Raw genomic sequence first — 12,027 nt, forward strand, 5'->3', positions numbered from 1 at the left:
TGTAGAAATCATTGTGCATAATAAAACGTTTGTGTACATGATGCGCACTTCATCTACAATAATTCGAATTGTCACGTGATGTCACGTCATTTGGCCTTTTCGCCAAATAGTTGGATTTTTTTTGCTCAGGTTGTGTATAGTGGAAAATAGGAAATGATGACTCCTCATTTGTCACTTCTCATTTCATATAAAAAAGAAAAAGTTAGGATCGGGATTGGAGGGAGAGTGAGAGTTGAAAGTTTGAAGAAAAATGAGAAAAGTAAAAAATGAGTAGTTAGAAATGCGAAGTGAGAAGTAAAAAGTGGAAAGTGAGTAGAGATAGAGAGATGTAAGATGTGATGTGTGAGATGTGGAAGAAGGAATCGAGAAGTGAGACCAGAGAAACAAGAAATAAGATGTGGAAAAGTAACCATAAGAAGTCAGGAGTGAAAAGTAAGAAATGAGAAATAGAATCCCTGATCCCTCAAAAGAAAAATAATCCTCTTGCATTTCTTGTAGAAATAGTACCTGCCCATTGTTTTTGAGCCCATTGTCCGAGCTAACCAATTTGCTATAGAAGACTTTTTGTGTGAAAATAGTATTTTGGTCATAACTTCCAAAGCCCATAGTCTTATCCGGCCTGTTCTTAACACACCTCCGAATGCAACTTTTTGCAAGAAAATCAGTACAAGAAAAGCGAGCTAAACGTTTTCACACGCCTCTTTGCAACAAACATATTTTTAATTATTTTCTGAACACAGTCTGATCCGAAACATTGAGACAAGATTATCTCCTTGTACCCTTAGTATAAAATAGGTTTAGTTTAGTTTAAGTTGAAAACATTTTAATTCCTACATGGTTCAATTAAACCAGAGGAAAAATTCTAACTGCCAAAGACAATTGAAATGTATTAATAATAACTAAAACTGTAACATAGCATATAAGGATGATAGTGTTAAGAAAACACGGAACACATAGTCTAAGAGTTGAATGCATGTATTAGATAATTAGCAAATAAAATTAAAAAAAAAGAGACAGGATTATCCATCGTGTGCAACTAAAGATGTCGTAAAATCCTGATTCATCGATGAGTAACTAAAAGTTTACTCTCAATTCTTGTCGATAATTAAATCTATTAATTTTTGGGTAGTAATCGATTCAAAATTAATCGATTATCACAACGATGAATCGATTAATCGAAATAATCGATTAATTTACGCCATCTCTATATGCAACGTCGGTCGGTGCGTCGGTCAAGTGTAAGAACGAGAAAAAAAAATATTTTTATTAGAAAATTATTTTGAGCTTTTTAGTGGAATGTTTTCCTGTCATAAGACGAGTTTATACAATCCCATTGAATTCCACCACTAAATTATAGGTCGAAATACGTATCTGTCAAGATACAATTAAGTGGTGGAATTCAATGGGATTGTATAAACTCGTTTTATGACAGGGAACATATTTTTGTTTACGGATAGACAGACATCATCTGAGGAGGGAATCAAGTAGGCGTCGGCCAGGCAAGACGTATTTTTTATTTGCTCTGTCATTTTTTTCTGTTTTCTTTTCAGGATTCATTTTTTTTTTCGAAAAATCTATTTCGAAGGACTTCTGTTTGCGTATGTGATTATGAAATACCCGATGCTAAAACCTTAACTTGTAATCGTTCGCATGCTGGCCAGCTAAATTTGTAGGAGACTTTCGGATTTTCAAGATTTGATGCTCATGTTTCCGGATTCATTGTTGTACCGACATGGTTAAGTATTAAAAGGCAGAAATTATTAAGTGAACAAACTTTCCCAATAAAAAATCAATAATGAGCCCGGGATTCTAAGGATTGGCTTTAGTTTTGTCAATCTATTACCTAAGCCGTTTTATACCACTTCTCTTCTGACATGATTTTAATGCTGATTTTATGTTCAATCCAAATTTAGTCACAATATGATTCCTGAACCAGCGTTCATAGATGGTGGATTAAGACTAGGGCAGATGAATCTCGCTTTACCTTGACGCTTGGTGATGACATCATGAAGACTAGTTCGAAGTATTGATCAAGCCTTGATATTGCAAGATAGCCCACAAGACCAAGTTAGCCTCAAAAGTATTCAATTTGGAGCCTTAATTGACTGTCATCTAAGCACACGATAGCAGATAGCAAAATGCTGGTGCTACAGCGTCAATAGATGCTAGATGCCGCTAGATGCTCGGCTTTCGACACCTACTGTTCCGCTAAGGAGAAAGATGACAGTAGTATTCAACGGAGATCGATTCATATTTGGTGAGATCAAGCCAATATTATTCACTTTCTTCTTCGCTATCTCTTTAAGTGTAGCTGTGGATGTCTTCCATCCATTCGTTAGGCTATCTTTCTGTTTTTACACAAATTCATAAGTTCAACATCAGCTCCGATTCTTTCCTACTTCCGATTGTGATTCTATACATATTCATTAGTTAATATATCCATATTTTCGACATATCTTCTTTTTAAGGTCTAGATCTCTTAAACTTTTGATTTTACCAACCATTTGTTTCTCTAGTATCAAACCATTCATTAATTACTGTAAATACCGCATTTTTTAATTACCGTTCATTGATGTAACCCCCAGAAAAATTTAAACCAACATGTAACTGTTTTCATTATGTTCATACGAAAATAGTTAGTAGCTTCATGACAAGATCCAATCTTTGCTAGAGCTCTCCGTCCATGCTGCTTGCCAATACAAAAAAGTTCCGCGTTCTACGATTATGTTTCGTTTGGTAGAAGAATGTGCAAAGAGTAAGAAAGATTTTTTTAGTATCTTTATTGAGGAGACTTTCAGCCCTAGGCTGGCTCGTCTCCGGCATGTAAGGAAGAACCGGGCAACCCACTAATATCAATGTCGCAAATGGAACAGCTTTGGCAAACTACATAAAAAATATGACAGGGTAGAAGTGACCAGTTGCGTGCATCACGGCCATGGACCGCACGTTTATTTTGATTTGATGATGCTGTACTGAGTGGTACTGACATTGATCTTAGTTTCAATACCCTTAGCTGGTAGATATTGTTTTAAGCTTTTGAGTGCTTATAACAATGTATTGCTTAAAAAAGACTTAAAGGATGAAAATGCCAAAAATGCTGGCGATCACTAATTTAATCTAATAGTAACATAGTTTTGCAAGCAATGCAACATTATTCGAGTAGTCCAAAATATGTTCATTAGGTGGTCCAAAATTAAATCTAACATATCTTCAGAATTTATGATAGTTTGGCTCTTTCAGTGGGATTTACAACATTTTTACCTACAAATCCTACATAGCATTCACCACTTTTTAGTTGCTTATGGAATTGATCAAGCATTATTACAAAATCTAACTTTTATTCGAAAAATTGTTCGTCCATCTCCAAAAGTGGTCCAAAATACCTCCCTTACCCTATATATTTGCCATTTGTTTATCTCCTTCATATGTGAAAGCTGTTTCGGTTCCGAGCGCTTTCTTAAGCAGATGATAGGACAATTATAAAATGAAAACACATGTAAGGACGTGGCTAGGTGTGTGGAAAAAAATCGGGTCCACTTAATTGTAGATTGCAACTCCATCTACGATTTGTGGAAGGGTTTTATGCTATGCTAACATGTCGACAGGCTTGCTGTTTAATAAAGTGCGGTAATAATGGAAAATAAAAAGTAGTGTAATAGCTCCAGATAGTTATTTCGATAGTTTTTTATATAGAGTTTTGGCAATTTTTTTTCTATTTTTTAGTATTCGCGACTGTGCCGGGTATAGGGTAAGGGAGGTATTTTGGACCACTTTGGGAGATGGCCGAACAATTTTGTCGAATAAAAGTTAGATTTTGTAATAATACTTGATCAATTCCCTATGCAACTAAAAAGTGGTGAATGCTAAGTAGGATTTGTAGGTGGGAGTGTTGTAAGTCCCACTGAAAGAGCCAAGCTACCATGGATTCTGAGGATATGTGGGATTTAATTTTGGACCACCTGTTTTTATTTTGGACCACCTGTTGAACATATTTTGGACCACTCGAACAATTTTGTATTGCTTGCAAAGTTATGTTACTATTGGATTAAATTGGTGATCTCCAGCATTTTCGGCGTTTTCATCCTGAAAGTCCTTGTGAAGCAATACATTTTTATAGGCATTCAAAGCTTAGAACAATATCTACAAGCTTAGGGTATTGAAACTAATTTCAATATCAGTACCACTCGGTACAGCATCGTCAAAGCAAAACAAACTTGTGGCCCATTGCCATGATGTATACACCTGCATACATACCCTGCATATTTTTTATGTAGTTTGTTAGATCTGTTCCGTTTGCGCCATTGATAGTGGTGGGTTGCCTGGTTCTTCCTTGCTCATTGCATATTCTTTTTCAAAACGAAACATAATCGTGGAACGCGGAACTCTGTTGCATTGGCAGGCAGCACGGACGGAGAGCTATAGCAAAGATTGGTTCTTGTCGTAGAGATTTCTCAACTATTCTGCTCACAATCGCATATTATGGGACAAATATGGATAGGAATTACAGCAAAGGTGGGACTGATATGCGATCATAGGCAGTATTTTCGTACGGAAATAATAAAGGCAGTTACATGTTGGGTTAATAGACATTTTTCTAGGGCTTACATCAATAAACGGTAATTTATAAATGCGGTATGAACAGTAATTTATGAATGGTTTGATGCTAGAGAGGCTGATGGTTGCTAAAAGCAAGGGTTTAGGAGATCTGGAACTTAAAAGGAAGATATGTCGAAAATATGTTCGGTTCAATAAAAAATGAACCTATTTTGGACATGCCTCAGAATACTGTTTTTAAACTTACAATGTTTCGTTCAAGATATGAAACTGCTTCAATTAGGTTTTAATGAGTCAACAACATCATTCACGTGGTTTAAATCTATGTACAAATAAACTTACAGCTTTTGAAAGTTGACTTCAATTTTACAATGTCGTCTTATTTTTGGTCTAATCCAGCCGGCATGGGTAAATATTTTATAAGAAACAAATGTAGGAAATACCTTATGGATAGTTTCTTTGTGCAATAAAATTTAAATATTGCACGTTTTATTTAGTTTTGTGTGATATAAATACAAAATTCAGCTAGGTGGTCCAAAATAAGAGCCCGGTCCAAAATACAGCCGTTACCCTAGGACCTTGCCGGGAATATCATTCGCAACTTTGTTTATTTCTTATTGAAAAAATGTTCAACAATGTTGGTTTTGACGCATTGTCTAAGGGGCAGGCCACTTTTGGCTATGTCGTTAGTGTACGATCCGAGAAACGGAAACGCGAGATATAACTTAGTCAAATGTTTAACAAAATAAAATAAATGATTCTAGAGGAATCTGCTTACTGAGCAGAAAGTGATACATAAATAATCTATCCCAACAGAATAAACGGAACTTCAGAGTTTCTAGTGTAAATACATTGTCTAGCATTAAAAAAAACTGTTCATAAAATAGATATTAGTATATCATCTTTTGACAATCGGCTGATAAGAGTTTATATCTAAAACATATAAGCAACATATGATATGTCGAAGAATTGAATTGAAGAAATAATTTAGTACTACAGTTAAAATTTAAATGAACAATCGCTCACTTTGAGTGTTTTATTGTTTACCCTTGCATTGCTACACATTCAGAGATTGAAAAACTTTCTACACTTTTTAAATACACTTCTACTTCTATATAAACGGCAATAAATCTTGCTCATGTTTTTAAGATAATGCATTACATTGCAATAATGGAATACATAAGTGTGACCAATAGTTGAAAAACTAAATAAAACATAACTCACACAAAATAAAATAATGAAAAGTAACCGACATGTAAAATAAACGTGAATTAACAAAATACGTCTGGCTGTGCATTCTTATTTAACCTCAAATTGAGATAAAATAAGGTTTGCTGATTGACATTAGCTTTTCGATTAGCTATCAACAGCTAAATATATCCTTATTTTCAATTCCGCTTCTTTTCTAGAAAAAACTGTGCGAATACCGGAATCAGTACTTAATGGTGGTATTTTATCAGTAGAAGAATGAATGTACCTTATCATATGAAGTGTTCAGTTTGGCGTAAGGTATGTAAATGAGCACTAGGATGAAAATAAAGAATGAGTGGAGTAATATTTAGTATATGCTGAAGGTAGGTGAGGGTAAGATTTAGGAGCAATCGTTGCGAGTTGCGATACAAAATGTACAGTGTTTGATAGATCATGTTGAAGTGCTCGTCGGTTCGTAAGATTTTTCTTCGTCGTGGAATAATCCACGGCATAAATATAAGTTGATAAATCGTAAAGAGTGCAAGTGTTTTCGTATTTTGTTTTGGACGCAGTACGGTCACGCGGTTATCAAAATATCTTATTCTGCTGTGTGGGCGAGTGAACTGGAAAGTGTAACAATCAGTGCAGTGCAGATTTGTTCGTGTTTTGCATTGGACGTAGATCGATCGGAGGTCGCGTCCAGACGTGTTTTCTTCAGTAAGCAGAACGATCGGCCGGTCATCGAAATTTTGTTCTGCTCAGTGCGGTAAGCAGAACGATCGGCCGGTAACCGAAATGTTGTTCTGCTTCGTGCGTGTGTGTAAACTAATTAGAAAGTAAAAGTTTAAATCGCGTCTAGGCATGTTTTCTCCAGTAGGCAGAACGATCGGCCGGTCATCATAGTTTTATTCTGCTTTGTGCGGTAAGCAGAATGATCAGCCGATCACCGAAAATTTGTTCTGCTTTGTGCGGCCATTAAAGAAATTAGTATTGTTTTCATCGATCAAACTACACGCTATACACGGCATGCCGTTTACCAAAACGAACCCTGCCACACTCCCTACCCCATATATCCAACATCCCAGTGATCTCTCGTGGAAGTGCAGATGACTCGTCGGCTTCTATCAAAGCGAGTATCACGTCAACAATTTCCTACCTATTACCTAATTGACCTGCATTCGGACACGGCCGGCGCTGGTATTGCTTATTTTTTGGGTCACCAGTTCTTACACATTGAAGATGATGTTAGTCCCAAACTTCATCTGTTGGTTCTCTGTGTAATTACAGCTGACCTGGCAATAACGGAGTAGCAACCGTGGGCGGTCAATCATGCTCATGCTCATGCTCATGCTCATAGACAGACATCATCTGAATTTTTCGAAATGAGTCGATTGATAAACATTATGGTCATTAAAAAGTATGTACATTTTGGCTTCCGGTACACTTGATGCACCAGAGAAGTGAAAAAAAAAAGTCAGAAGTGGGAAGTGATGTTTGGAGTATGGCGTAAGTCGTCAACAGTGAGAAGTGTGGAAAAAGGGCGAAATTTAAAACTAGAGAAGAAACTGAGAAGTGAGAAATCAATTCTTCTTTGTTATTCCGATTTTCGTCATTGTATTCTTTATTATCTCTTCAATTTTCTACTTCTCTGCTCTTGTTATTTTTTCTTCTTTTTCATTTATTTTCTTTTTTTGCTTTCTTCTTTCTATGTTATTTATTCTTCATTAATTTAATTTCTTATTATTCTTCATCCATTGTTTTTCTTTCATATCTTTATTTTTTCTTTATTATTATTTTATCTTTCTTTCTGTATTCGTTTTCGATTTTTCGTTTTCTTTATTGTTCTTAAATAATTGCTATTCATTCTTATTTCTCTTTATTTTTTCTTTCTTTACTTTTTCATATTTGTTTTTATATGCTTCTTTCTCCCTTGCTGTAAGCAGCTGGACGAGGTCACGACATCGGAAGCTATCCTGTCGGACCCGTACCGCATCCCCGCAGATAACGGGAACTGGGTAGCAGACGGATTCAGATCAGCGGCGATTTGTACGACGAGAAGATTTCCGATCCAGGAAGTGGTAAACACGAGAGCGGAGGGTGCATATAGCTAAGATAAATAGAGTGTACTACTGCAGCTGCTATGCGCCGCCAAGGTGGCTGATGGAGCAATTCACCCAGATGGTCGATCGGATGACATCAGACCTGGCAGGTCGCAAGCCAGTAGTCATTGCAGGGGACTTCAATGCGTGGGCGACGGAGCTCAGTGGAGTGGAAAGCCGCCTTACTAACCGGAGAGGGCAAACGCTACTAGAGGCCTTAGCTAAGCTGGACGTCGTACTAGGAAACGACGGCTCCCGCAGGTCCTTCCAGCGAAACGGAGTGGAATCGATAATAGATTTTAACATTCTGCAGTCCAAGTTTGGCCGGTGACCTGCAGTGGAAGGTCGACGACGGCTATACCCATAATGATCATCTGGCTACAGGATAATCAGCGAGGCAAAGAGAGGAAGTCGGGGAGCCACTCCTCCTACAACCAGAGCGTGAAAGGTCGCTCACTTCGACAGTAGTACCTTCAGTGAAGCACGGAAAGGAAGGAAAGAGGAAAACACGGAAAGTTTGAGTGGGGATGAACTGGCTGCGGTTCTGTCACAAGCCTGCTACGCTACTATGCCGAGGAAGGCACGACCACGGAATTGTCGACCACAGGTATACTGGTGGAGCGAGCATATTGCAGCCCTTCGAGCAGCCTGCCTCCGGGCTGAAGGAAAACGCAAAGGACACGCTCGACGGAAGTGAGGGAGGAACGCATCAAACAATTTAAAGCAGCGAGATTGGCTCTACACAAGGCCATCAAAGAAAGCAAGAAAGCCTGCTCCGACAGATTGTGCCAGAGGGCCAACTCGAACCCATGGGAAGACGCCTATAGGAGCACTGGCACCTCCCGAGCGATGTCCAACGAGCCTGGAGACGATAATCGAAGCACTATTCCCGCACCACGGCCCAACCCCTTGGCCGCAAGCAGCGATAGTAGGATCAAATAACGAAGCCGTGGCGAGGGTGACGGTAGAGGAGCTAATGACGGTGGCAAAGTCTCTCCACCCGAGTAAAGCACCTGGTCCGGACGGGATCCCGAACTTGGTGTTCAAGGCAGCCATAATGACTAATCCGGACATGTTTAGGTTTGCCATGCAGAGGTGTCTGGACGAGCGGACATTCCCGGATATATGGAAGAGACAACGTTTGGTCCTGGACCCCTCAGCGTACAGACCAATCTGTCTAGTAGACACGGTAGGGAAGCTACTGGAGAAGTTGATCCTGAACAGGCTGTCACCGTACGTGGAGAAGGTAGGAGGATTATCAAGCGAGCAATTCGGCTTTCGGAGAGGAAGGTCTACTCTGGGTGCCTTTAAATCGGTGGTTGACACTGCAAAGGTTGCCATCGAATGCAAGCGGCGTGGTATACGTTACTGCGCAGTAATAACACTCGATGTGCGGAATGAATTCAACAGTGCGTGCTGGATGGAGATCGCGAACTCGTTGGTTCGGCTGGGAGTACCGGTACGGCTGTACAAGATTCTGAGAAGTTACTTTCAGAATCGAGTATTGATCTACGAGACAGACGAAGGCTTGGTTAGCGCCCCCATCTCGGCAAATGTCCCACAGGGATCAATTTTGGGTCCATTGCTGTGGAACGTGATGTACGATGGCGTGCTGAGGTTAAAGTTCCCACCAGGAGTCAAGTAGTGGGATTCGGCGATGACGTAACCATAACCATGACCGTGTACGGATAATCCATCGAGGAGGTCGAATTGACTGCAGCCTATTCGATTAGTATAGTGGAGGAATGGTTGCGCAGCAAGAAGCTCCATCATAAAACGGAGATGATAGTCGTTAACAACCGGAAATCGGTTCAAGAGGCGACAATTAGAGTCGGTGGCTACGACATCACCTCCAAGTGATCTCTGAAACAATCGACGATAGGTTCAGCATTAAAAGTCACGTCGACTACGCCTGCAAGCGCGCGTCGACGGCGATAGCGGCACTATCGATAGCGGCACACTAAGCGCAGGTTGCTGGCAAGCGTGGCAGTTTCAATACTACGATACGGAGGTCCAGCCTGGGGATCGGCGTTGAGCGTGGAGCGTGAACTGGAACGTGCGAAAGCTGGAGAGTACTCATAGGCTAATGTGCCTGAGAGTCATCAGCGCATATCGCACCGTATCTCGCGAAGCGGCATGTGTACTCGCGGGCATGATGCCTGTCGAACTGGTGGTGGAGGAAGACGAGGAGTGCTACGCCCTTAGGGGCACCGATAACGCTCGAAGGAATATCAAGGCAGCAACGGTAGCCAAATGGCAGAGGGAGTGGAACAACTCGGCTAAGGGAAGGTGGACCCATCGCCTAGTCCCAAGTGTATCGGCATGGATTAGCAGTTGACCCATTTCTTAACAGGCCACGGATGCTTCAAGTGGTACCTACACAGGTTCGGACACGCGGCTTCTCCTGCCTGTCCGCAATGCTAAGACGTGACAGAAACGGCTTAACACATCCTGTTTACATGTCCCCGGTTCAAAACGGAGAGGCGTGCGATGTTGGAAGCATGTGGAACGGAGACCAGAACAGTGGAGACCGGTCGCAAGAGCGACGTCCAGGATAGCCGACATCCTACAGAACGAAGTTGACGAATAGAGCAGCAGCAGGCAGCCTTTACGCGGCAGCCGGCAGCCGCGGTGTTAACTCAATTTTGTCTTCTGAGTATTGGTCTTTTACTAACGTCTCAAATAATGGTATATGAGAGTTGTAAGATCTCCAAATTGTCCTGGAGTTTAAATCAAATGGTATATCGAATCAACCAAAGCCTTCATGATGTCCTAAGCCGTGGTATCAACTCAATTATGTTCTCTGAGTATTTGTCTTTCACTTGCGTCTTAAAACAAGACATATGCGGTGTTGTAAGATCTACAAATTGTCCTGGAGTTCAAATAGTCTAATGAATTAACCAAGGCTTCAATGGTGCTCCCAGCCGCGGTATCAACCCAATTATGTCCTCCGATTATTTGTCTTCACTTACGTCTCACATTCAGGCATATGAGATGTTTTAAGACCTCCAAATTGTCCTGGAGTTTGAATCAAATGGTCTATCGAACCTACTGAGGCTTGCATGATGTCCTCAGCCGCGGTATCATCCCAATCGTGCCCTCCGAGTATTTGTCTTTCACTTGCGTCTCAAGTCCATGTATATGAGATGGTTTAAAATCTGCAAATTGTCCTGGAGTTTGAATCAAGAGATCTACAGAATCAACCAAGGCTTCCATGATGTCCCCAGCCTCGGTGTCAACCCAATTTTGTCTTCTGAGTATTGGTCCTTTACTAACGTCTCAAACACAGGCATATTCGATATTGTAAGATCTTCAAATTGTCCTGGAGTTTAAATCAAATGGTCTATCGAATCAACCAAAACCTTCGTGATGTCCTAAGCCGTGGTATCAACTCAATTATGTTCTCTTAGTATTTGTCTTTCACTTGCGTCTTAAAACAAGACATATGAGGTGTTGTAATCTCTCCAAATTGTCCTGGAGTTTGAATCAAATGGTGTAATGCATCAATCAAGGCTTCCATGGTGCCCCAGTCGCGATATCAACCCAACCATGACCTTCGATTATTTGTCTTTCACTTACGTATCAAATCCAGACATATGATATGTTTTAAAATCTCCAAATTGTTCAGGAGTTTTAATCAATTGTTCTGCCGAATGAAACAAGGCTTTCACGATGTCCTCAGCAGCGGTGTCAACCCAATTTTGTCTTCTGAGTATTAGTCTTTCACTTGATTCGTAAATTTTAGCATGTAAGATGTTGTAAGATTTTTAAATTGTCCTGGAGTTTGAATCAAGTGGTCTATCAAAAAATAAACCAAGGCTTCCATGATTTCTTCACTCGCGATATCAACTCAATTATATTCCCCGAGTGTTTGTCTTTCGCTCGTCTCAAATCAAGGCATATGAGGTGTTATAAGATCTCAAATTTGTCCTGGAATTTGGATAGTTTGCGAATTGCGTCTCAAATTCTGACATGTAACATGTTGTAAGATTTCCCAATTGTTCTGGAGATTGAATCAAATGGTCTGCCGAATCAATCAAGGCTTCCATTATGTCCCCAGCCACGAAGTCTAGACTTCAGAGATTTCTTCGATGACCTGGAATGGAATAATTGTTGAATGCGTATCTAATATGGATCTATGGATCAAAATAGGATGAACCATTTAAAAACCATAATCCTGTAG

The 12,027-nt window shown here is 40.1% G+C and overlaps 1 protein-coding gene across 2 annotated transcripts in view; it reads right to left on the reverse strand.

Annotated features, from left to right (window-relative positions):
- LOC134213637 (zinc finger protein ush) overlaps positions 1-12,027 on the reverse strand; it is a 279,132-nt gene that overhangs the window by 121,589 nt on the left and 145,516 nt on the right. The gene's annotated exons all lie outside the window — the stretch shown is intronic.

Source organism: Armigeres subalbatus, chromosome 2 (genome assembly GCF_024139115.2).
Source record: "Armigeres subalbatus isolate Guangzhou_Male chromosome 2, GZ_Asu_2, whole genome shotgun sequence".
Classification (NCBI taxonomy): Eukaryota; Metazoa; Arthropoda; class Insecta; order Diptera; family Culicidae; genus Armigeres; species Armigeres subalbatus.